Source organism: Thunnus albacares, chromosome 24 (assembly GCF_914725855.1).
Source record: "Thunnus albacares chromosome 24, fThuAlb1.1, whole genome shotgun sequence".
In the NCBI taxonomy this organism is placed as follows: Eukaryota; Metazoa; Chordata; class Actinopteri; order Scombriformes; family Scombridae; genus Thunnus; species Thunnus albacares.
In genome coordinates, this window is record NC_058129.1 from 2,614,666 (window position 1) to 2,631,548 (window position 16,883).

At 61.2% G+C, this 16,883-nt stretch overlaps 50 non-coding genes across 50 annotated transcripts; all 50 read left to right on the forward strand.

Moving 5' to 3' along the window:
• Nucleotides 1-17: 17 nt before the first annotated feature.
• Nucleotides 18-136, forward strand: LOC122976814. The gene has a single exon (XR_006401073.1). It is a non-coding gene; the product is annotated as a 5S ribosomal RNA (ribosomal RNA).
• A 212-nt stretch (nt 137-348) lies between these two features.
• LOC122976816 lies at nt 349-467 on the forward strand. The gene has a single exon (XR_006401075.1). It is a non-coding gene; the product is annotated as a 5S ribosomal RNA (ribosomal RNA).
• Nucleotides 468-679: 212 nt separating this feature from the next.
• On the forward strand, nt 680-798 carry LOC122976817. The gene has a single exon (XR_006401076.1). It is a non-coding gene; the product is annotated as a 5S ribosomal RNA (ribosomal RNA).
• A 224-nt stretch (nt 799-1,022) lies between these two features.
• Nucleotides 1,023-1,141, forward strand: LOC122976818. The gene has a single exon (XR_006401077.1). It is a non-coding gene; the product is annotated as a 5S ribosomal RNA (ribosomal RNA).
• Nucleotides 1,142-1,353: 212 nt separating this feature from the next.
• On the forward strand, nt 1,354-1,472 carry LOC122976819. The gene has a single exon (XR_006401078.1). It is a non-coding gene; the product is annotated as a 5S ribosomal RNA (ribosomal RNA).
• A 212-nt stretch (nt 1,473-1,684) lies between these two features.
• Nucleotides 1,685-1,803, forward strand: LOC122976896. Its single transcript, XR_006401153.1, has one exon. It is a non-coding gene; the product is annotated as a 5S ribosomal RNA (ribosomal RNA).
• A 224-nt stretch (nt 1,804-2,027) lies between these two features.
• LOC122976820 lies at nt 2,028-2,146 on the forward strand. The gene has a single exon (XR_006401079.1). It is a non-coding gene; the product is annotated as a 5S ribosomal RNA (ribosomal RNA).
• Nucleotides 2,147-2,358: 212 nt separating this feature from the next.
• LOC122976821 lies at nt 2,359-2,477 on the forward strand. Its single transcript, XR_006401080.1, has one exon. It is a non-coding gene; the product is annotated as a 5S ribosomal RNA (ribosomal RNA).
• Nucleotides 2,478-2,689: 212 nt separating this feature from the next.
• LOC122976822 lies at nt 2,690-2,808 on the forward strand. Its single transcript, XR_006401081.1, has one exon. It is a non-coding gene; the product is annotated as a 5S ribosomal RNA (ribosomal RNA).
• Nucleotides 2,809-3,020: 212 nt separating this feature from the next.
• Nucleotides 3,021-3,139, forward strand: LOC122976823. The gene has a single exon (XR_006401082.1). It is a non-coding gene; the product is annotated as a 5S ribosomal RNA (ribosomal RNA).
• A 224-nt stretch (nt 3,140-3,363) lies between these two features.
• Nucleotides 3,364-3,482, forward strand: LOC122976824. The gene has a single exon (XR_006401083.1). It is a non-coding gene; the product is annotated as a 5S ribosomal RNA (ribosomal RNA).
• Nucleotides 3,483-3,694: 212 nt separating this feature from the next.
• Nucleotides 3,695-3,813, forward strand: LOC122977899. The gene has a single exon (XR_006402113.1). It is a non-coding gene; the product is annotated as a 5S ribosomal RNA (ribosomal RNA).
• A 212-nt stretch (nt 3,814-4,025) lies between these two features.
• On the forward strand, nt 4,026-4,144 carry LOC122976825. Its single transcript, XR_006401084.1, has one exon. It is a non-coding gene; the product is annotated as a 5S ribosomal RNA (ribosomal RNA).
• A 212-nt stretch (nt 4,145-4,356) lies between these two features.
• On the forward strand, nt 4,357-4,475 carry LOC122976908. Its single transcript, XR_006401164.1, has one exon. It is a non-coding gene; the product is annotated as a 5S ribosomal RNA (ribosomal RNA).
• Nucleotides 4,476-4,687: 212 nt separating this feature from the next.
• Nucleotides 4,688-4,806, forward strand: LOC122976827. Its single transcript, XR_006401086.1, has one exon. It is a non-coding gene; the product is annotated as a 5S ribosomal RNA (ribosomal RNA).
• Nucleotides 4,807-5,018: 212 nt separating this feature from the next.
• On the forward strand, nt 5,019-5,137 carry LOC122977972. Its single transcript, XR_006402185.1, has one exon. It is a non-coding gene; the product is annotated as a 5S ribosomal RNA (ribosomal RNA).
• Nucleotides 5,138-5,349: 212 nt separating this feature from the next.
• LOC122976920 lies at nt 5,350-5,468 on the forward strand. The gene has a single exon (XR_006401177.1). It is a non-coding gene; the product is annotated as a 5S ribosomal RNA (ribosomal RNA).
• A 224-nt stretch (nt 5,469-5,692) lies between these two features.
• Nucleotides 5,693-5,811, forward strand: LOC122976828. Its single transcript, XR_006401087.1, has one exon. It is a non-coding gene; the product is annotated as a 5S ribosomal RNA (ribosomal RNA).
• Nucleotides 5,812-6,023: 212 nt separating this feature from the next.
• LOC122976829 lies at nt 6,024-6,142 on the forward strand. The gene has a single exon (XR_006401088.1). It is a non-coding gene; the product is annotated as a 5S ribosomal RNA (ribosomal RNA).
• Nucleotides 6,143-6,354: 212 nt separating this feature from the next.
• Nucleotides 6,355-6,473, forward strand: LOC122976830. The gene has a single exon (XR_006401089.1). It is a non-coding gene; the product is annotated as a 5S ribosomal RNA (ribosomal RNA).
• A 212-nt stretch (nt 6,474-6,685) lies between these two features.
• Nucleotides 6,686-6,804, forward strand: LOC122976931. The gene has a single exon (XR_006401188.1). It is a non-coding gene; the product is annotated as a 5S ribosomal RNA (ribosomal RNA).
• Nucleotides 6,805-7,028: 224 nt separating this feature from the next.
• Nucleotides 7,029-7,147, forward strand: LOC122976831. The gene has a single exon (XR_006401090.1). It is a non-coding gene; the product is annotated as a 5S ribosomal RNA (ribosomal RNA).
• Nucleotides 7,148-7,359: 212 nt separating this feature from the next.
• LOC122976832 lies at nt 7,360-7,478 on the forward strand. The gene has a single exon (XR_006401091.1). It is a non-coding gene; the product is annotated as a 5S ribosomal RNA (ribosomal RNA).
• A 224-nt stretch (nt 7,479-7,702) lies between these two features.
• On the forward strand, nt 7,703-7,821 carry LOC122976833. Its single transcript, XR_006401092.1, has one exon. It is a non-coding gene; the product is annotated as a 5S ribosomal RNA (ribosomal RNA).
• A 224-nt stretch (nt 7,822-8,045) lies between these two features.
• Nucleotides 8,046-8,164, forward strand: LOC122976834. Its single transcript, XR_006401093.1, has one exon. It is a non-coding gene; the product is annotated as a 5S ribosomal RNA (ribosomal RNA).
• A 224-nt stretch (nt 8,165-8,388) lies between these two features.
• LOC122976835 lies at nt 8,389-8,507 on the forward strand. Its single transcript, XR_006401094.1, has one exon. It is a non-coding gene; the product is annotated as a 5S ribosomal RNA (ribosomal RNA).
• A 224-nt stretch (nt 8,508-8,731) lies between these two features.
• Nucleotides 8,732-8,850, forward strand: LOC122976836. The gene has a single exon (XR_006401095.1). It is a non-coding gene; the product is annotated as a 5S ribosomal RNA (ribosomal RNA).
• A 224-nt stretch (nt 8,851-9,074) lies between these two features.
• LOC122976839 lies at nt 9,075-9,193 on the forward strand. Its single transcript, XR_006401097.1, has one exon. It is a non-coding gene; the product is annotated as a 5S ribosomal RNA (ribosomal RNA).
• A 224-nt stretch (nt 9,194-9,417) lies between these two features.
• Nucleotides 9,418-9,536, forward strand: LOC122976840. The gene has a single exon (XR_006401098.1). It is a non-coding gene; the product is annotated as a 5S ribosomal RNA (ribosomal RNA).
• Nucleotides 9,537-9,748: 212 nt separating this feature from the next.
• LOC122978028 lies at nt 9,749-9,867 on the forward strand. The gene has a single exon (XR_006402238.1). It is a non-coding gene; the product is annotated as a 5S ribosomal RNA (ribosomal RNA).
• A 224-nt stretch (nt 9,868-10,091) lies between these two features.
• On the forward strand, nt 10,092-10,210 carry LOC122976841. The gene has a single exon (XR_006401099.1). It is a non-coding gene; the product is annotated as a 5S ribosomal RNA (ribosomal RNA).
• A 224-nt stretch (nt 10,211-10,434) lies between these two features.
• Nucleotides 10,435-10,553, forward strand: LOC122976842. Its single transcript, XR_006401100.1, has one exon. It is a non-coding gene; the product is annotated as a 5S ribosomal RNA (ribosomal RNA).
• A 224-nt stretch (nt 10,554-10,777) lies between these two features.
• On the forward strand, nt 10,778-10,896 carry LOC122976843. The gene has a single exon (XR_006401101.1). It is a non-coding gene; the product is annotated as a 5S ribosomal RNA (ribosomal RNA).
• Nucleotides 10,897-11,120: 224 nt separating this feature from the next.
• On the forward strand, nt 11,121-11,239 carry LOC122976844. The gene has a single exon (XR_006401102.1). It is a non-coding gene; the product is annotated as a 5S ribosomal RNA (ribosomal RNA).
• A 224-nt stretch (nt 11,240-11,463) lies between these two features.
• Nucleotides 11,464-11,582, forward strand: LOC122976845. The gene has a single exon (XR_006401103.1). It is a non-coding gene; the product is annotated as a 5S ribosomal RNA (ribosomal RNA).
• A 212-nt stretch (nt 11,583-11,794) lies between these two features.
• Nucleotides 11,795-11,913, forward strand: LOC122976846. Its single transcript, XR_006401104.1, has one exon. It is a non-coding gene; the product is annotated as a 5S ribosomal RNA (ribosomal RNA).
• Nucleotides 11,914-12,137: 224 nt separating this feature from the next.
• Nucleotides 12,138-12,256, forward strand: LOC122976847. Its single transcript, XR_006401105.1, has one exon. It is a non-coding gene; the product is annotated as a 5S ribosomal RNA (ribosomal RNA).
• Nucleotides 12,257-12,468: 212 nt separating this feature from the next.
• LOC122976848 lies at nt 12,469-12,587 on the forward strand. Its single transcript, XR_006401106.1, has one exon. It is a non-coding gene; the product is annotated as a 5S ribosomal RNA (ribosomal RNA).
• A 224-nt stretch (nt 12,588-12,811) lies between these two features.
• LOC122976850 lies at nt 12,812-12,930 on the forward strand. The gene has a single exon (XR_006401108.1). It is a non-coding gene; the product is annotated as a 5S ribosomal RNA (ribosomal RNA).
• A 224-nt stretch (nt 12,931-13,154) lies between these two features.
• Nucleotides 13,155-13,273, forward strand: LOC122976851. Its single transcript, XR_006401109.1, has one exon. It is a non-coding gene; the product is annotated as a 5S ribosomal RNA (ribosomal RNA).
• A 212-nt stretch (nt 13,274-13,485) lies between these two features.
• On the forward strand, nt 13,486-13,604 carry LOC122978029. The gene has a single exon (XR_006402239.1). It is a non-coding gene; the product is annotated as a 5S ribosomal RNA (ribosomal RNA).
• Nucleotides 13,605-13,828: 224 nt separating this feature from the next.
• LOC122976852 lies at nt 13,829-13,947 on the forward strand. The gene has a single exon (XR_006401110.1). It is a non-coding gene; the product is annotated as a 5S ribosomal RNA (ribosomal RNA).
• A 224-nt stretch (nt 13,948-14,171) lies between these two features.
• On the forward strand, nt 14,172-14,290 carry LOC122976853. Its single transcript, XR_006401111.1, has one exon. It is a non-coding gene; the product is annotated as a 5S ribosomal RNA (ribosomal RNA).
• A 212-nt stretch (nt 14,291-14,502) lies between these two features.
• On the forward strand, nt 14,503-14,621 carry LOC122976855. The gene has a single exon (XR_006401112.1). It is a non-coding gene; the product is annotated as a 5S ribosomal RNA (ribosomal RNA).
• Nucleotides 14,622-14,845: 224 nt separating this feature from the next.
• LOC122976857 lies at nt 14,846-14,964 on the forward strand. Its single transcript, XR_006401114.1, has one exon. It is a non-coding gene; the product is annotated as a 5S ribosomal RNA (ribosomal RNA).
• Nucleotides 14,965-15,188: 224 nt separating this feature from the next.
• On the forward strand, nt 15,189-15,307 carry LOC122976858. Its single transcript, XR_006401115.1, has one exon. It is a non-coding gene; the product is annotated as a 5S ribosomal RNA (ribosomal RNA).
• A 212-nt stretch (nt 15,308-15,519) lies between these two features.
• LOC122978030 lies at nt 15,520-15,638 on the forward strand. Its single transcript, XR_006402240.1, has one exon. It is a non-coding gene; the product is annotated as a 5S ribosomal RNA (ribosomal RNA).
• Nucleotides 15,639-15,862: 224 nt separating this feature from the next.
• LOC122977738 lies at nt 15,863-15,981 on the forward strand. The gene has a single exon (XR_006401956.1). It is a non-coding gene; the product is annotated as a 5S ribosomal RNA (ribosomal RNA).
• Nucleotides 15,982-16,205: 224 nt separating this feature from the next.
• On the forward strand, nt 16,206-16,324 carry LOC122976859. The gene has a single exon (XR_006401117.1). It is a non-coding gene; the product is annotated as a 5S ribosomal RNA (ribosomal RNA).
• A 224-nt stretch (nt 16,325-16,548) lies between these two features.
• On the forward strand, nt 16,549-16,667 carry LOC122976860. Its single transcript, XR_006401118.1, has one exon. It is a non-coding gene; the product is annotated as a 5S ribosomal RNA (ribosomal RNA).
• The last annotated feature ends 216 nt before the right edge of the window (nt 16,668-16,883 follow it).

Genomic DNA, 16,883 nt, shown 5'->3' on the forward strand with positions numbered 1-16,883 from the left:
GCGTGGTACCTTGGACAGCTTACGGCCATACCACCCTGAACACGCCCGATCTCGTCTGATCTCGGAAGCCAAGCAGGGTCGGGCCTGGTTAGTACTTGGACGGGAGACCGCCTGGGAATACCAGGTGCTGTAAGCTTTTTCACTTTTCTCCACAAGCGCCCGTCCGCCGCGCTTAACGTAGGGATCCTCTCTCTTGTTTTCCTCCGTGTCTGTGCAGAACTGTGCGCGGGAGTCCCGCTCTCTGGTGTTTCTCCGAGGGAGGAACGGATGGGAACGCTGCCGCCTGGGCCTTGGAGGCGCGTCTGACGAGCGCCACCCCTAAGAGGCCCATGCGTGGTACCTTGGACAGCTTACGGCCATACCACCCTGAACACGCCCGATCTCGTCTGATCTCGGAAGCCAAGCAGGGTCGGGCCTGGTTAGTACTTGGACGGGAGACCGCCTGGGAATACCAGGTGCTGTAAGCTTTTTCACTTTTCTCCACAAGCGCCTGTCCGCCGCGCTTAACGTAGGGATCCTCTCTCTTGTTTTCCTCCGTGTCTGTGCAGAACTGTGCGCGGGAGTCCCGCTCTCTGGTGTTTCTCCGAGGGAGGAACGGATGGGAACGCTGCCGCCTGGGCCTTGGAGGCGCGTCTGACGAGCGCCACCCCTAAGAGGCCCATGCGTGGTACCTTGGACAGCTTACGGCCATACCACCCTGAACACGCCCGATCTCGTCTGATCTCGGAAGCCAAGCAGGGTCGGGCCTGGTTAGTACTTGGACGGGAGACCGCCTGGGAATACCAGGTGCTGTAAGCTTTTTCACTTTTCTCCACAAGCGCCCGTCCGCCGCGCCTAACGTAGGGATCCTCTCTCTTGTTTTCCTCCGTGTCTGTGCAGAACTGTGCGCGGGAGTCCCGCTCTCTGGTGTTTCTCCGAGGGAGGAACGGATGGGAACGCTCCCGGCGCAGCTGCCGCCTGGGCCTTGGAGGCGCGTCTGACGAGCGCCACCCCTAAGAGGCCCATGCGTGGTACCTTGGACAGCTTACGGCCATACCACCCTGAACACGCCCGATCTCGTCTGATCTCGGAAGCCAAGCAGGGTCGGGCCTGGTTAGTACTTGGACGGGAGACCGCCTGGGAATACCAGGTGCTGTAAGCTTTTTCACTTTTCTCCACAAGCGCCCGTCCGCCGCGCTTAACGTAGGGATCCTCTCTCTTGTTTTCCTCCGTGTCTGTGCAGAACTGTGCGCGGGAGTCCCGCTCTCTGGTGTTTCTCCGAGGGAGGAACGGATGGGAACGCTGCCGCCTGGGCCTTGGAGGCGCGTCTGACGAGCGCCACCCCTAAGAGGCCCATGCGTGGTACCTTGGACAGCTTACGGCCATACCACCCTGAACACGCCCGATCTCGTCTGATCTCGGAAGCCAAGCAGGGTCGGGCCTGGTTAGTACTTGGACGGGAGACCGCCTGGGAATACCAGGTGCTGTAAGCTTTTTCACTTTTCTCCACAAGCGCCCGTCCGCCGCGCCTAACGTAGGGATCCTCTCTCTTGTTTTCCTCCGTGTCTGTGCAGAACTGTGCGCGGGAGTCCCGCTCTCTGGTGTTTCTCCGAGGGAGGAACGGATGGGAACGCTGCCGCCTGGGCCTTGGAGGCGCGTCTGACGAGCGCCACCCCTAAGAGGCCCATGCGTGGTACCTTGGACAGCTTACGGCCATACCACCCTGAACACGCCCGATCTCGTCTGATCTCGGAAGCCAAGCAGGGTCGGGCCTGGTTAGTACTTGGACGGGAGACCGCCTGGGAATACCAGGTGCCGTAAGCTTTTTCACTTTTCTCCACAAGCGCCCGTCCGCCGCGCTTAACGTAGGGATCCTCTCTCTTGTTTTCCTCCGTGTCTGTGCAGAACTGTGCGCGGGAGTCCCGCTCTCTGGTGTTTCTCCGAGGGAGGAACGGATGGGAACGCTCCCGGCGCAGCTGCCGCCTGGGCCTTGGAGGCGCGTCTGACGAGCGCCACCCCTAAGAGGCCCATGCGTGGTACCTTGGACAGCTTACGGCCATACCACCCTGAACACGCCCGATCTCGTCTGATCTCGGAAGCCAAGCAGGGTCGGGCCTGGTTAGTACTTGGACGGGAGACCGCCTGGGAATACCAGGTGCTGTAAGCTTTTTCACTTTTCTCCACAAGCGCCCGTCCGCCGCGCTTAACGTAGGGATCCTCTCTCTTGTTTTCCTCCGTGTCTGTGCAGAACTGTGCGCGGGAGTCCCGCTCTCTGGTGTTTCTCCGAGGGAGGAACGGATGGGAACGCTGCCGCCTGGGCCTTGGAGGCGCGTCTGACGAGCGCCACCCCTAAGAGGCCCATGCGTGGTACCTTGGACAGCTTACGGCCATACCACCCTGAACACGCCCGATCTCGTCTGATCTCGGAAGCCAAGCAGGGTCGGGCCTGGTTAGTACTTGGACGGGAGACCGCCTGGGAATACCAGGTGCTGTAAGCTTTTTCACTTTTCTCCACAAGCGCCCGTCCGCCGCGCTTAACGTAGGGATCCTCTCTCTTGTTTTCCTCCGTGTCTGTGCAGAACTGTGCGCGGGAGTCCCGCTCTCTGGTGTTTCTCCGAGGGAGGAACGGATGGGAACGCTGCCGCCTGGGCCTTGGAGGCGCGTCTGACGAGCGCCACCCCTAAGAGGCCCATGCGTGGTACCTTGGACAGCTTACGGCCATACCACCCTGAACACGCCCGATCTCGTCTGATCTCGGAAGCCAAGCAGGGTCGGGCCTGGTTAGTACTTGGACGGGAGACCGCCTGGGAATACCAGGTGCTGTAAGCTTTTTCACTTTTCTCCACAAGCGCCTGTCCGCCGCGCTTAACGTAGGGATCCTCTCTCTTGTTTTCCTCCGTGTCTGTGCAGAACTGTGCGCGGGAGTCCCGCTCTCTGGTGTTTCTCCGAGGGAGGAACGGATGGGAACGCTGCCGCCTGGGCCTTGGAGGCGCGTCTGACGAGCGCCACCCCTAAGAGGCCCATGCGTGGTACCTTGGACAGCTTACGGCCATACCACCCTGAACACGCCCGATCTCGTCTGATCTCGGAAGCCAAGCAGGGTCGGGCCTGGTTAGTACTTGGACGGGAGACCGCCTGGGAATACCAGGTGCTGTAAGCTTTTTCACTTTTCTCCACAAGCGCCCGTCCGCCGCGCCTAACGTAGGGATCCTCTCTCTTGTTTTCCTCCGTGTCTGTGCAGAACTGTGCGCGGGAGTCCCGCTCTCTGGTGTTTCTCCGAGGGAGGAACGGATGGGAACGCTCCCGGCGCAGCTGCCGCCTGGGCCTTGGAGGCGCGTCTGACGAGCGCCACCCCTAAGAGGCCCATGCGTGGTACCTTGGACAGCTTACGGCCATACCACCCTGAACACGCCCGATCTCGTCTGATCTCGGAAGCCAAGCAGGGTCGGGCCTGGTTAGTACTTGGACGGGAGACCGCCTGGGAATACCAGGTGCTGTAAGCTTTTTCACTTTTCTCCACAAGCGCCCGTCCGCCGCGCTTAACGTAGGGATCCTCTCTCTTGTTTTCCTCCGTGTCTGTGCAGAACTGTGCGCGGGAGTCCCGCTCTCTGGTGTTTCTCCGAGGGAGGAACGGATGGGAACGCTGCCGCCTGGGCCTTGGAGGCGCGTCTGACGAGCGCCACCCCTAAGAGGCCCATGCGTGGTACCTTGGACAGCTTACGGCCATACCACCCTGAACACGCCCGATTTCGTCTGATCTCGGAAGCCAAGCAGGGTCGGGCCTGGTTAGTACTTGGACGGGAGACCGCCTGGGAATACCAGGTGCTGTAAGCTTTTTCACTTTTCTCCACAAGCGCCCGTCCGCCGCGCTTAACGTAGGGATCCTCTCTCTTGTTTTCCTCCGTGTCTGTGCAGAACTGTGCGCGGGAGTCCCGCTCTCTGGTGTTTCTCCGAGGGAGGAACGGATGGGAACGCTGCCGCCTGGGCCTTGGAGGCGCGTCTGACGAGCGCCACCCCTAAGAGGCCCATGCGTGGTACCTTGGACAGCTTACGGCCATACCACCCTGAACACGCCCGATCTCGTCTGATCTCGGAAGCCAAGCAGGGTCGGGCCTGGTTAGTACTTGGACGGGAGACCGCCTGGGAATACCAGGTGCTGTAAGCTTTTTCACTTTTCTCCACAAGCGCCCGTCCGCCGCGCCTAACGTAGGGATCCTCTCTCTTGTTTTCCTCCGTGTCTGTGCAGAACTGTGCGCGGGAGTCCCGCTCTCTGGTGTTTCTCCGAGGGAGGAACGGATGGGAACGCTGCCGCCTGGGCCTTGGAGGCGCGTCTGACGAGCGCCACCCCTAAGAGGCCCATGCGTGGTACCTTGGACAGCTTACGGCCATACCACCCTGAACACGCCCGATCTCGTCTGATCTCGGAAGCCAAGCAGGGTCGGGCCTGGTTAGTACTTGGACGGGAGACCGCCTGGGAATACCAGGTGCCGTAAGCTTTTTCACTTTTCTCCACAAGCGCCCGTCCGCCGCGCTTAACGTAGGGATCCTCTCTCTTGTTTTCCTCTGTGTCTGTGCAGAACTGTGCGCGGGAGTCCCGCTCTCTGGTGTTTCTCCGAGGGAGGAACGGATGGGAACGCTGCCGCCTGGGCCTTGGAGGCGCGTCTGACGAGCGCCACCCCTAAGAGGCCCATGCGTGGTACCTTGGACAGCTTACGGCCATACCACCCTGAACACGCCCGATCTCGTCTGATCTCGGAAGCCAAGCAGGGTCGGGCCTGGTTAGTACTTGGACGGGAGACCGCCTGGGAATACCAGGTGCTGTAAGCTTTTTCACTTTTCTCCACAAGCGCCCGTCCGCCGCGCTTAACGTAGGGATCCTCTCTCTTGTTTTCCTCCGTGTCTGTGCAGAACTGTGCGCGGGAGTCCCGCTCTCTGGTGTTTCTCCGAGGGAGGAACGGATGGGAACGCTGCCGCCTGGGCCTTGGAGGCGCGTCTGACGAGCGCCACCCCTAAGAGGCCCATGCGTGGTACCTTGGACAGCTTACGGCCATACCACCCTGAACACGCCCGATCTCGTCTGATCTCGGAAGCCAAGCACGGTCGGGCCTGGTTAGTACTTGGACGGGAGACCGCCTGGGAATACCAGGTGCTGTAAGCTTTTTCACTTTTCTCCACAAGCGCCCGTCCGCCGCGCCTAACGTAGGGATCCTCTCTCTTGTTTTCCTCCGTGTCTGTGCAGAACTGTGCGCGGGAGTCCCGCTCTCTGGTGTTTCTCCGAGGGAGGAACGGATGGGAACGCTGCCGCCTGGGCCTTGGAGGCGCGTCTGACGAGCGCCACCCCTAAGAGGCCCATGCGTGGTACCTTGGACAGCTTACGGCCATACCACCCTGAACACGCCCGATCTCGTCTGATCTCGGAAGCCAAGCAGGGTCGGGCCTGGTTAGTACTTGGACGGGAGACCGCCTGGGAATACCAGGTGCCGTAAGCTTTTTCACTTTTCTCCACAAGCGCCCGTCCGCCGCGCTTAACGTAGGGATCCTCTCTCTTGTTTTCCTCCGTGTCTGTGCAGAACTGTGCGCGGGAGTCCCGCTCTCTGGTGTTTCTCCGAGGGAGGAACGGATGGGAACGCTCCCGGCGCAGCTGCCGCCTGGGCCTTGGAGGCGCGTCTGACGAGCGCCACCCCTAAGAGGCCCATGCGTGGTACCTTGGACAGCTTACGGCCATACCACCCTGAACACGCCCGATCTCGTCTGATCTCGGAAGCCAAGCAGGGTCGGGCCTGGTTAGTACTTGGACGGGAGACCGCCTGGGAATACCAGGTGCTGTAAGCTTTTTCACTTTTCTCCACAAGCGCCCGTCCGCCGCGCTTAACGTAGGGATCCTCTCTCTTGTTTTCCTCCGTGTCTGTGCAGAACTGTGCGCGGGAGTCCCGCTCTCTGGTGTTTCTCCGAGGGAGGAACGGATGGGAACGCTGCCGCCTGGGCCTTGGAGGCGCGTCTGACGAGCGCCACCCCTAAGAGGCCCATGCGTGGTACCTTGGACAGCTTACGGCCATACCACCCTGAACACGCCCGATCTCGTCTGATCTCGGAAGCCAAGCAGGGTCGGGCCTGGTTAGTACTTGGACGGGAGACCGCCTGGGAATACCAGGTGCTGTAAGCTTTTTCACTTTTCTCCACAAGCGCCCGTCCGCCGCGCTTAACGTAGGGATCCTCTCTCTTGTTTTCCTCCGTGTCTGTGCAGAACTGTGCGCGGGAGTCCCGCTCTCTGGTGTTTCTCCGAGGGAGGAACGGATGGGAACGCTGCCGCCTGGGCCTTGGAGGCGCGTCTGACGAGCGCCACCCCTAAGAGGCCCATGCGTGGTACCTTGGACAGCTTACGGCCATACCACCCTGAACACGCCCGATCTCGTCTGATCTCGGAAGCCAAGCAGGGTCGGGCCTGGTTAGTACTTGGACGGGAGACCGCCTGGGAATACCAGGTGCTGTAAGCTTTTTCACTTTTCTCCACAAGCGCCCGTCCGCCGCGCCTAACGTAGGGATCCTCTCTCTTGTTTTCCTCCGTGTCTGTGCAGAACTGTGCGCGGGAGTCCCGCTCTCTGGTGTTTCTCCGAGGGAGGAACGGATGGGAACGCTGCCGCCTGGGCCTTGGAGGCGCGTCTGACGAGCGCCACCCCTAAGAGGCCCATGCGTGGTACCTTGGACAGCTTACGGCCATACCACCCTGAACACGCCCGATCTCGTCTGATCTCGGAAGCCAAGCAGGGTCGGGCCTGGTTAGTACTTGGACGGGAGACCGCCTGGGAATACCAGGTGCCGTAAGCTTTTTCACTTTTCTCCACAAGCGCCCGTCCGCCGCGCTTAACGTAGGGATCCTCTCTCTTGTTTTCCTCCGTGTCTGTGCAGAACTGTGCGCGGGAGTCCCGCTCTCTGGTGTTTCTCCGAGGGAGGAACGGATGGGAACGCTCCCGGCGCAGCTGCCGCCTGGGCCTTGGAGGCGCGTCTGACGAGCGCCACCCCTAAGAGGCCCATGCGTGGTACCTTGGACAGCTTACGGCCATACCACCCTGAACACGCCCGATCTCGTCTGATCTCGGAAGCCAAGCAGGGTCGGGCCTGGTTAGTACTTGGACGGGAGACCGCCTGGGAATACCAGGTGCTGTAAGCTTTTTCACTTTTCTCCACAAGCGCCCGTCCGCCGCGCTTAACGTAGGGATCCTCTCTCTTGTTTTCCTCCGTGTCTGTGCAGAACTGTGCGCGGGAGTCCCGCTCTCTGGTGTTTCTCCGAGGGAGGAACGGATGGGAACGCTGCCGCCTGGGCCTTGGAGGCGCGTCTGACGAGCGCCACCCCTAAGAGGCCCATGCGTGGTACCTTGGACAGCTTACGGCCATACCACCCTGAACACGCCCGATCTCGTCTGATCTCGGAAGCCAAGCAGGGTCGGGCCTGGTTAGTACTTGGACGGGAGACCGCCTGGGAATACCAGGTGCTGTAAGCTTTTTCACTTTTCTCCACAAGCGCCCGTCCGCCGCGCTTAACGTAGGGATCCTCTCTCTTGTTTTCCTCCGTGTCTGTGCAGAACTGTGCGCGGGAGTCCCGCTCTCTGGTGTTTCTCCGAGGGAGGAACGGATGGGAACGCTCCCGGCGCAGCTGCCGCCTGGGCCTTGGAGGCGCGTCTGACGAGCGCCACCCCTAAGAGGCCCATGCGTGGTACCTTGGACAGCTTACGGCCATACCACCCTGAACACGCCCGATCTCGTCTGATCTCGGAAGCCAAGCAGGGTCGGGCCTGGTTAGTACTTGGACGGGAGACCGCCTGGGAATACCAGGTGCTGTAAGCTTTTTCACTTTTCTCCACAAGCGCCCGTCCGCCGCGCTTAACGTAGGGATCCTCTCTCTTGTTTTCCTCCGTGTCTGTGCAGAACTGTGCGCGGGAGTCCCGCTCTCTGGTGTTTCTCCGAGGGAGGAACGGATGGGAACGCTCCCGGCGCAGCTGCCGCCTGGGCCTTGGAGGCGCGTCTGACGAGCGCCACCCCTAAGAGGCCCATGCGTGGTACCTTGGACAGCTTACGGCCATACCACCCTGAACACGCCCGATCTCGTCTGATCTCGGAAGCCAAGCAGGGTCGGGCCTGGTTAGTACTTGGACGGGAGACCGCCTGGGAATACCAGGTGCTGTAAGCTTTTTCACTTTTCTCCACAAGCGCCCGTCCGCCGCGCTTAACGTAGGGATCCTCTCTCTTGTTTTCCTCCGTGTCTGTGCAGAACTGTGCGCGGGAGTCCCGCTCTCTGGTGTTTCTCCGAGGGAGGAACGGATGGGAACGCTCCCGGCGCAGCTGCCGCCTGGGCCTTGGAGGCGCGTCTGACGAGCGCCACCCCTAAGAGGCCCATGCGTGGTACCTTGGACAGCTTACGGCCATACCACCCTGAACACGCCCGATCTCGTCTGATCTCGGAAGCCAAGCAGGGTCGGGCCTGGTTAGTACTTGGACGGGAGACCGCCTGGGAATACCAGGTGCTGTAAGCTTTTTCACTTTTCTCCACAAGCGCCCGTCCGCCGCGCTTAACGTAGGGATCCTCTCTCTTGTTTTCCTCCGTGTCTGTGCAGAACTGTGCGCGGGAGTCCCGCTCTCTGGTGTTTCTCCGAGGGAGGAACGGATGGGAACGCTCCCGGCGCAGCTGCCGCCTGGGCCTTGGAGGCGCGTCTGACGAGCGCCACCCCTAAGAGGCCCATGCGTGGTACCTTGGACAGCTTACGGCCATACCACCCTGAACACGCCCGATCTCGTCTGATCTCGGAAGCCAAGCAGGGTCGGGCCTGGTTAGTACTTGGACGGGAGACCGCCTGGGAATACCAGGTGCTGTAAGCTTTTTCACTTTTCTCCACAAGCGCCCGTCCGCCGCGCTTAACGTAGGGATCCTCTCTCTTGTTTTCCTCCGTGTCTGTGCAGAACTGTGCGCGGGAGTCCCGCTCTCTGGTGTTTCTCCGAGGGAGGAACGGATGGGAACGCTCCCGGCGCAGCTGCCGCCTGGGCCTTGGAGGCGCGTCTGACGAGCGCCACCCCTAAGAGGCCCATGCGTGGTACCTTGGACAGCTTACGGCCATACCACCCTGAACACGCCCGATCTCGTCTGATCTCGGAAGCCAAGCAGGGTCGGGCCTGGTTAGTACTTGGACGGGAGACCGCCTGGGAATACCAGGTGCTGTAAGCTTTTTCACTTTTCTCCACAAGCGCCCGTCCGCCGCGCTTAACGTAGGGATCCTCTCTCTTGTTTTCCTCCGTGTCTGTGCAGAACTGTGCGCGGGAGTCCCGCTCTCTGGTGTTTCTCCGAGGGAGGAACGGATGGGAACGCTCCCGGCGCAGCTGCCGCCTGGGCCTTGGAGGCGCGTCTGACGAGCGCCACCCCTAAGAGGCCCATGCGTGGTACCTTGGACAGCTTACGGCCATACCACCCTGAACACGCCCGATCTCGTCTGATCTCGGAAGCCAAGCAGGGTCGGGCCTGGTTAGTACTTGGACGGGAGACCGCCTGGGAATACCAGGTGCTGTAAGCTTTTTCACTTTTCTCCACAAGCGCCCGTCCGCCGCGCTTAACGTAGGGATCCTCTCTCTTGTTTTCCTCCGTGTCTGTGCAGAACTGTGCGCGGGAGTCCCGCTCTCTGGTGTTTCTCCGAGGGAGGAACGGATGGGAACGCTGCCGCCTGGGCCTTGGAGGCGCGTCTGACGAGCGCCACCCCTAAGAGGCCCATGCGTGGTACCTTGGACAGCTTACGGCCATACCACCCTGAACACGCCCGATCTCGTCTGATCTCGGAAGCCAAGCAGGGTCGGGCCTGGTTAGTACTTGGACGGGAGACCGCCTGGGAATACCAGGTGATGTAAGCTTTTTCACTTTTCTCCACAAGCGCCCGTCCGCCGCGCTTAACGTAGGGATCCTCTCTCTTGTTTTCCTCCGTGTCTGTGCAGAACTGTGCGCGGGAGTCCCGCTCTCTGGTGTTTCTCCGAGGGAGGAACGGATGGGAACGCTCCCGGCGCAGCTGCCGCCTGGGCCTTGGAGGCGCGTCTGACGAGCGCCACCCCTAAGAGGCCCATGCGTGGTACCTTGGACAGCTTACGGCCATACCACCCTGAACACGCCCGATCTCGTCTGATCTCGGAAGCCAAGCAGGGTCGGGCCTGGTTAGTACTTGGACGGGAGACCGCCTGGGAATACCAGGTGCTGTAAGCTTTTTCACTTTTCTCCACAAGCGCCCGTCCGCCGCGCTTAACGTAGGGATCCTCTCTCTTGTTTTCCTCCGTGTCTGTGCAGAACTGTGCGCGGGAGTCCCGCTCTCTGGTGTTTCTCCGAGGGAGGAACGGATGGGAACGCTCCCGGCGCAGCTGCCGCCTGGGCCTTGGAGGCGCGTCTGACGAGCGCCACCCCTAAGAGGCCCATGCGTGGTACCTTGGACAGCTTACGGCCATACCACCCTGAACACGCCCGATCTCGTCTGATCTCGGAAGCCAAGCAGGGTCGGGCCTGGTTAGTACTTGGACGGGAGACCGCCTGGGAATACCAGGTGCTGTAAGCTTTTTCACTTTTCTCCACAAGCGCCCGTCCGCCGCGCTTAACGTAGGGATCCTCTCTCTTGTTTTCCTCCGTGTCTGTGCAGAACTGTGCGCGGGAGTCCCGCTCTCTGGTGTTTCTCCGAGGGAGGAACGGATGGGAACGCTCCCGGCGCAGCTGCCGCCTGGGCCTTGGAGGCGCGTCTGACGAGCGCCACCCCTAAGAGGCCCATGCGTGGTACCTTGGACAGCTTACGGCCATACCACCCTGAACACGCCCGATCTCGTCTGATCTCGGAAGCCAAGCAGGGTCGGGCCTGGTTAGTACTTGGACGGGAGACCGCCTGGGAATACCAGGTGCTGTAAGCTTTTTCACTTTTCTCCACAAGCGCCCGTCCGCCGCGCTTAACGTAGGGATCCTCTCTCTTGTTTTCCTCCGTGTCTGTGCAGAACTGTGCGCGGGAGTCCCGCTCTCTGGTGTTTCTCCGAGGGAGGAACGGATGGGAACGCTCCCGGCGCAGCTGCCGCCTGGGCCTTGGAGGCGCGTCTGACGAGCGCCACCCCTAAGAGGCCCATGCGTGGTACCTTGGACAGCTTACGGCCATACCACCCTGAACACGCCCGATCTCGTCTGATCTCGGAAGCCAAGCAGGGTCGGGCCTGGTTAGTACTTGGACGGGAGACCGCCTGGGAATACCAGGTGCTGTAAGCTTTTTCACTTTTCTCCACAAGCGCCCGTCCGCCGCGCTTAACGTAGGGATCCTCTCTCTTGTTTTCCTCCGTGTCTGTGCAGAACTGTGCGCGGGAGTCCCGCTCTCTGGTGTTTCTCCGAGGGAGGAACGGATGGGAACGCTCCCGGCGCAGCTGCCGCCTGGGCCTTGGAGGCACGTCTGACGAGCGCCACCCCTAAGAGGCCCATGCGTGGTACCTTGGACAGCTTACGGCCATACCACCCTGAACACGCCCGATCTCGTCTGATCTCGGAAGCCAAGCAGGGTCGGGCCTGGTTAGTACTTGGACGGGAGACCGCCTGGGAATACCAGGTGCTGTAAGCTTTTTCACTTTTCTCCACAAGCGCCCGTCCGCCGCGCTTAACGTAGGGATCCTCTCTCTTGTTTTCCTCCGTGTCTGTGCAGAACTGTGCGCGGGAGTCCCGCTCTCTGGTGTTTCTCCCAGGGAGGAACGGATGGGAACGCTGCCGCCTGGGCCTTGGAGGCGCGTCTGACGAGCGCCACCCCTAAGAGGCCCATGCGTGGTACCTTGGACAGCTTACGGCCATACCACCCTGAACACGCCCGATCTCGTCTGATCTCGGAAGCCAAGCAGGGTCGGGCCTGGTTAGTACTTGGACGGGAGACCGCCTGGGAATACCAGGTGCTGTAAGCTTTTTCACTTTTCTCCACAAGCGCCCGTCCGCCGCGCTTAACGTAGGGATCCTCTCTCTTGTTTTCCTCCGTGTCTGTGCAGAACTGTGCGCGGGAGTCCCGCTCTCTGGTGTTTCTCCGAGGGAGGAACGGATGGGAACGCTCCCGGCGCAGCTGCCGCCTGGGCCTTGGAGGCGCGTCTGACGAGCGCCACCCCTAAGAGGCCCATGCGTGGTACCTTGGACAGCTTACGGCCATACCACCCTGAACACGCCCGATCTCGTCTGATCTCGGAAGCCAAGCAGGGTCGGGCCTGGTTAGTACTTGGACGGGAGACCGCCTGGGAATACCAGGTGCTGTAAGCTTTTTCACTTTTCTCCACAAGCGCCCGTCCGCCGCGCCTAACGTAGGGATCCTCTCTCTTGTTTTCCTCCGTGTCTGTGCAGAACTGTGCGCGGGAGTCCCGCTCTCTGGTGTTTCTCCGAGGGAGGAACGGATGGGAACGCTGCCGCCTGGGCCTTGGAGGCGCGTCTGACGAGCGCCACCCCCAAGAGGCCCATGCGTGGTACCTTGGACAGCTTACGGCCATACCACCCTGAACACGCCCGATCTCGTCTGATCTCGGAAGCCAAGCAGGGTCGGGCCTGGTTAGTACTTGGACGGGAGACCGCCTGGGAATACCAGGTGCTGTAAGCTTTTTCACTTTTCTCCACAAGCGCCCGTCCGCCGCGCTTAACGTAGGGATCCTCTCTCTTGTTTTCCTCCGTGTCTGTGCAGAACTGTGCGCGGGAGTCCCGCTCTCTGGTGTTTCTCCGAGGGAGGAACGGATGGGAACGCTCCCGGCGCAGCTGCCGCCTGGGCCTTGGAGGCGCGTCTGACGAGCGCCACCCCTAAGAGGCCCATGCGTGGTACCTTGGACAGCTTACGGCCATACCACCCTGAACACGCCCGATCTCGTCTGATCTCGGAAGCCAAGCAGGGTCGGGCCTGGTTAGTACTTGGACGGGAGACCGCCTGGGAATACCAGGTGCTGTAAGCTTTTTCACTTTTCTCCACAAGCGCCCGTCCGCCGCGCTTAACGTAGGGATCCTCTCTCTTGTTTTCCTCCGTGTCTGTGCAGAACTGTGCGCGGGAGTCCCGCTCTCTGGTGTTTCTCCGAGGGAGGAACGGATGGGAACGCTCCCGGCGCAGCTGCCGCCTGGGCCTTGGAGGCGCGTCTGACGAGCGCCACCCCTAAGAGGCCCATGCGTGGTACCTTGGACAGCTTACGGCCATACCACCCTGAACACGCCCGATCTCGTCTGATCTCGGAAGCCAAGCAGGGTCGGGCCTGGTTAGTACTTGGACGGGAGACCGCCTGGGAATACCAGGTGCTGTAAGCTTTTTCACTTTTCTCCACAAGCGCCCGTCCGCCGCGCTTAACGTAGGGATCCTCTCTCTTGTTTTCCTCCGTGTCTGTGCAGAACTGTGCGCGGGAGTCCCGCTCTCTGGTGTTTCTCCGAGGGAGGAACGGATGGGAACGCTGCCGCCTGGGCCTTGGAGGCGCGTCTGACGAGCGCCACCCCTAAGAGGCCCATGCGTGGTACCTTGGACAGCTTACGGCCATACCACCCTGAACACGCCCGATCTCGTCTGATCTCGGAAGCCAAGCAGGGTCGGGCCTGGTTAGTACTTGGACGGGAGACCGCCTGGGAATACCAGGTGATGTAAGCTTTTTCACTTTTCTCCACAAGCGCCCGTCCGCCGCGCTTAACGTAGGGATCCTCTCTCTTGTTTTCCTCCGTGTCTGTGCAGAACTGTGCGCGGGAGTCCCGCTCTCTGGTGTTTCTCCGAGGGAGGAACGGATGGGAACGCTCCCGGCGCAGCTGCCGCCTGGGCCTTGGAGGCGCGTCTGACGAGCGCCACCCCTAAGAGGCCCATGCGTGGTACCTTGGACAGCTTACGGCCATACCACCCTGAACACGCCCGATCTCGTCTGATCTCGGAAGCCAAGCAGGGTCGGGCCTGGTTAGTACTTGGACGGGAGACCGCCTGGGAATACCAGGTGCTGTAAGCTTTTTCACTTTTCTCCACAAGCGCCCGTCCGCCGCGCTTAACGTAGGGATCCTCTCTCTTGTTTTCCTCCGTGTCTGTGCAGAACTGTGCGCGGGAGTCCCGCTCTCTGGTGTTTCTCCGAGGGAGGAACGGATGGGAACGCTCCCGGCGCAGCTGCCGCCTGGGCCTTGGAGGCGCGTCTGACGAGCGCCACCCCTAAGAGGCCCATGCGTGGTACCTTGGACAGCTTACGGCCATACCACCCTGAACACGCCCGATCTCGTCTGATCTCGGAAGCCAAGCAGGGTCGGGCCTGGTTAGTACTTGGACGGGAGACCGCCTGGGAATACCAGGTGCTGTAAGCTTTTTCACTTTTCTCCACAAGCGCCCGTCCGCCGCGCCTAACGTAGGGATCCTCTCTCTTGTTTTCCTCCGTGTCTGTGCAGAACTGTGCGCGGGAGTCCCGCTCTCTGGTGTTTCTCCGAGGGAGGAACGGATGGGAACGCTGCCGCCTGGGCCTTGGAGGCGCGTCTGACGAGCGCCACCCCTAAGAGGCCCATGCGTGGTACCTTGGACAGCTTACGGCCATACCACCCTGAACACGCCCGATCTCGTCTGATCTCGGAAGCCAAGCAGGGTCGGGCCTGGTTAGTACTTGGACGGGAGACCGCCTGGGAATACCAGGTGCTGTAAGCTTTTTCACTTTTCTCCACAAGCGCCCGTCCGCCGCGCTTAACGTAGGGATCCTCTCTCTTGTTTTCCTCCGTGTCTGTGCAGAACTGTGCGCGGGAGTCCCGCTCTCTGGTGTTTCTCCGAGGGAGGAACGGATGGGAACGCTCCCGGCGCAGCTGCCGCCTGGGCCTTGGAGGCGCGTCTGACGAGCGCCACCCCTAAGAGGCCCATGCGTGGTACCTTGGACAGCTTACGGCCATACCACCCTGAACACGCCCGATCTCGTCTGATCTCGGAAGCCAAGCAGGGTCGGGCCTGGTTAGTACTTGGACGGGAGACCGCCTGGGAATACCAGGTGCTGTAAGCTTTTTCACTTTTCTCCACAAGCGCCCGTCCGCCGCGCTTAACGTAGGGATCCTCTCTCTTGTTTTCCTCCGTGTCTGTGCAGAACTGTGCGCGGGAGTCCCGCTCTCTGGTGTTTCTCCGAGGGAGGAACGGATGGGAACGCTCCCGGCGCAGCTGCCGCCTGGGCCTTGGAGGCGCGTCTGACGAGCGCCACCCCTAAGAGGCCCATGCGTGGTACCTTGGACAGCTTACGGCCATACCACCCTGAACACGCCCGATCTCGTCTGATCTCGGAAGCCAAGCAGGGTCGGGCCTGGTTAGTACTTGGACGGGAGACCGCCTGGGAATACCAGGTGCTGTAAGCTTTTTCACTTTTCTCCACAAGCGCCCGTCCGCCGCGCTTAACGTAGGGATCCTCTCTCTTGTTTTCCTCCGTGTCTGTGCAGAACTGTGCGCGGGAGTCCCGCTCTCTGGTGTTTCTCCGAGGGAGGAACGGATGGGAACGCTGCCGCCTGGGCCTTGGAGGCGCGTCTGACGAGCGCCACCCCTAAGAGGCCCATGCGTGGTACCTTGGACAGCTTACGGCCATACCACCCTGAACACGCCCGATCTCGTCTGATCTCGGAAGCCAAGCAGGGTCGGGCCTGGTTAGTACTTGGACGGGAGACCGCCTGGGAATACCAGGTGATGTAAGCTTTTTCACTTTTCTCCACAAGCGCCCGTCCGCCGCGCTTAACGTAGGGATCCTCTCTCTTGTTTTCCTCCGTGTCTGTGCAGAACTGTGCGCGGGAGTCCCGCTCTCTGGTGTTTCTCCGAGGGAGGAACGGATGGGAACGCTCCCGGCGCAGCTGCCGCCTGGGCCTTGGAGGCGCGTCTGACGAGCGCCACCCCTAAGAGGCCCATGCGTGGTACCTTGGACAGCTTACAGCCATACCACCCTGAACACGCCCGATCTCGTCTGATCTCGGAAGCCAAGCAGGGTCGGGCCTGGTTAGTACTTGGACGGGAGACCGCCTGGGAATACCAGGTGCTGTAAGCTTTTTCACTTTTCTCCACAAGCGCCCGTCCGCCGCGCTTAACGTAGGGATCCTCTCTCTTGTTTTCCTCCGTGTCTGTGCAGAACTGTGCGCGGGAGTCCCGCTCTCTGGTGTTTCTCCGAGGGAGGAACGGATGGGAACGCTCCCGGCGCAGCTGCCGCCTGGGCCTTGGAGGCGCGTCTGACGAGCGCCACCCCTAAGAGGCCCATGCGTGGTACCTTGGACAGCTTACGGCCATACCACCCTGAACACGCCCGATCTCGTCTGATCTCGGAAGCCAAGCAGGGTCGGGCCTGGTTAGTACTTGGACGGGAGACCGCCTGGGAATACCAGGTGCTGTAAGCTTTTTCACTTTTCTCCACAAGCGCCCGTCCGCCGCGCTTAACGTAGGGATCCTCTCTCTTGTTTTCCTCCGTGTCTGTGCAGAACTGTGCGCGGGAGTCCCGCTCTCTGGTGTTTCTCCGAGGGAGGAACGGATGGGAACGCTCCCGGCGCAGCTGCCGCCTGGGCCTTGGAGGCGCGTCTGACGAGCGCCACCCCTAAGAGGCCCATGCGTGGTACCTTGGACAGCTTACGGCCATACCACCCTGAACACGCCCGATCTCGTCTGATCTCGGAAGCCAAGCAGGGTCGGGCCTGGTTAGTACTTGGACGGGAGACCGCCTGGGAATACCAGGTGCTGTAAGCTTTTTCACTTTTCTCCACAAGCGCCCGTCCGCCGCGCTTAACGTAGGGATCCTCCCTCTTGTTTTCCTCCGTGTCTGTGCAGAACTGTGCGCGGGAGTCCCGCTCTCTGGTGTTTCTCCGAGGGAGGAACGGATGGGAACGCTCCCGGCGCAGCTGCCGCCTGGGCCTTGGAGGCGCGTCTGACGAGCGCCACCCCTAAGAGGCCCATGCGTGGTAC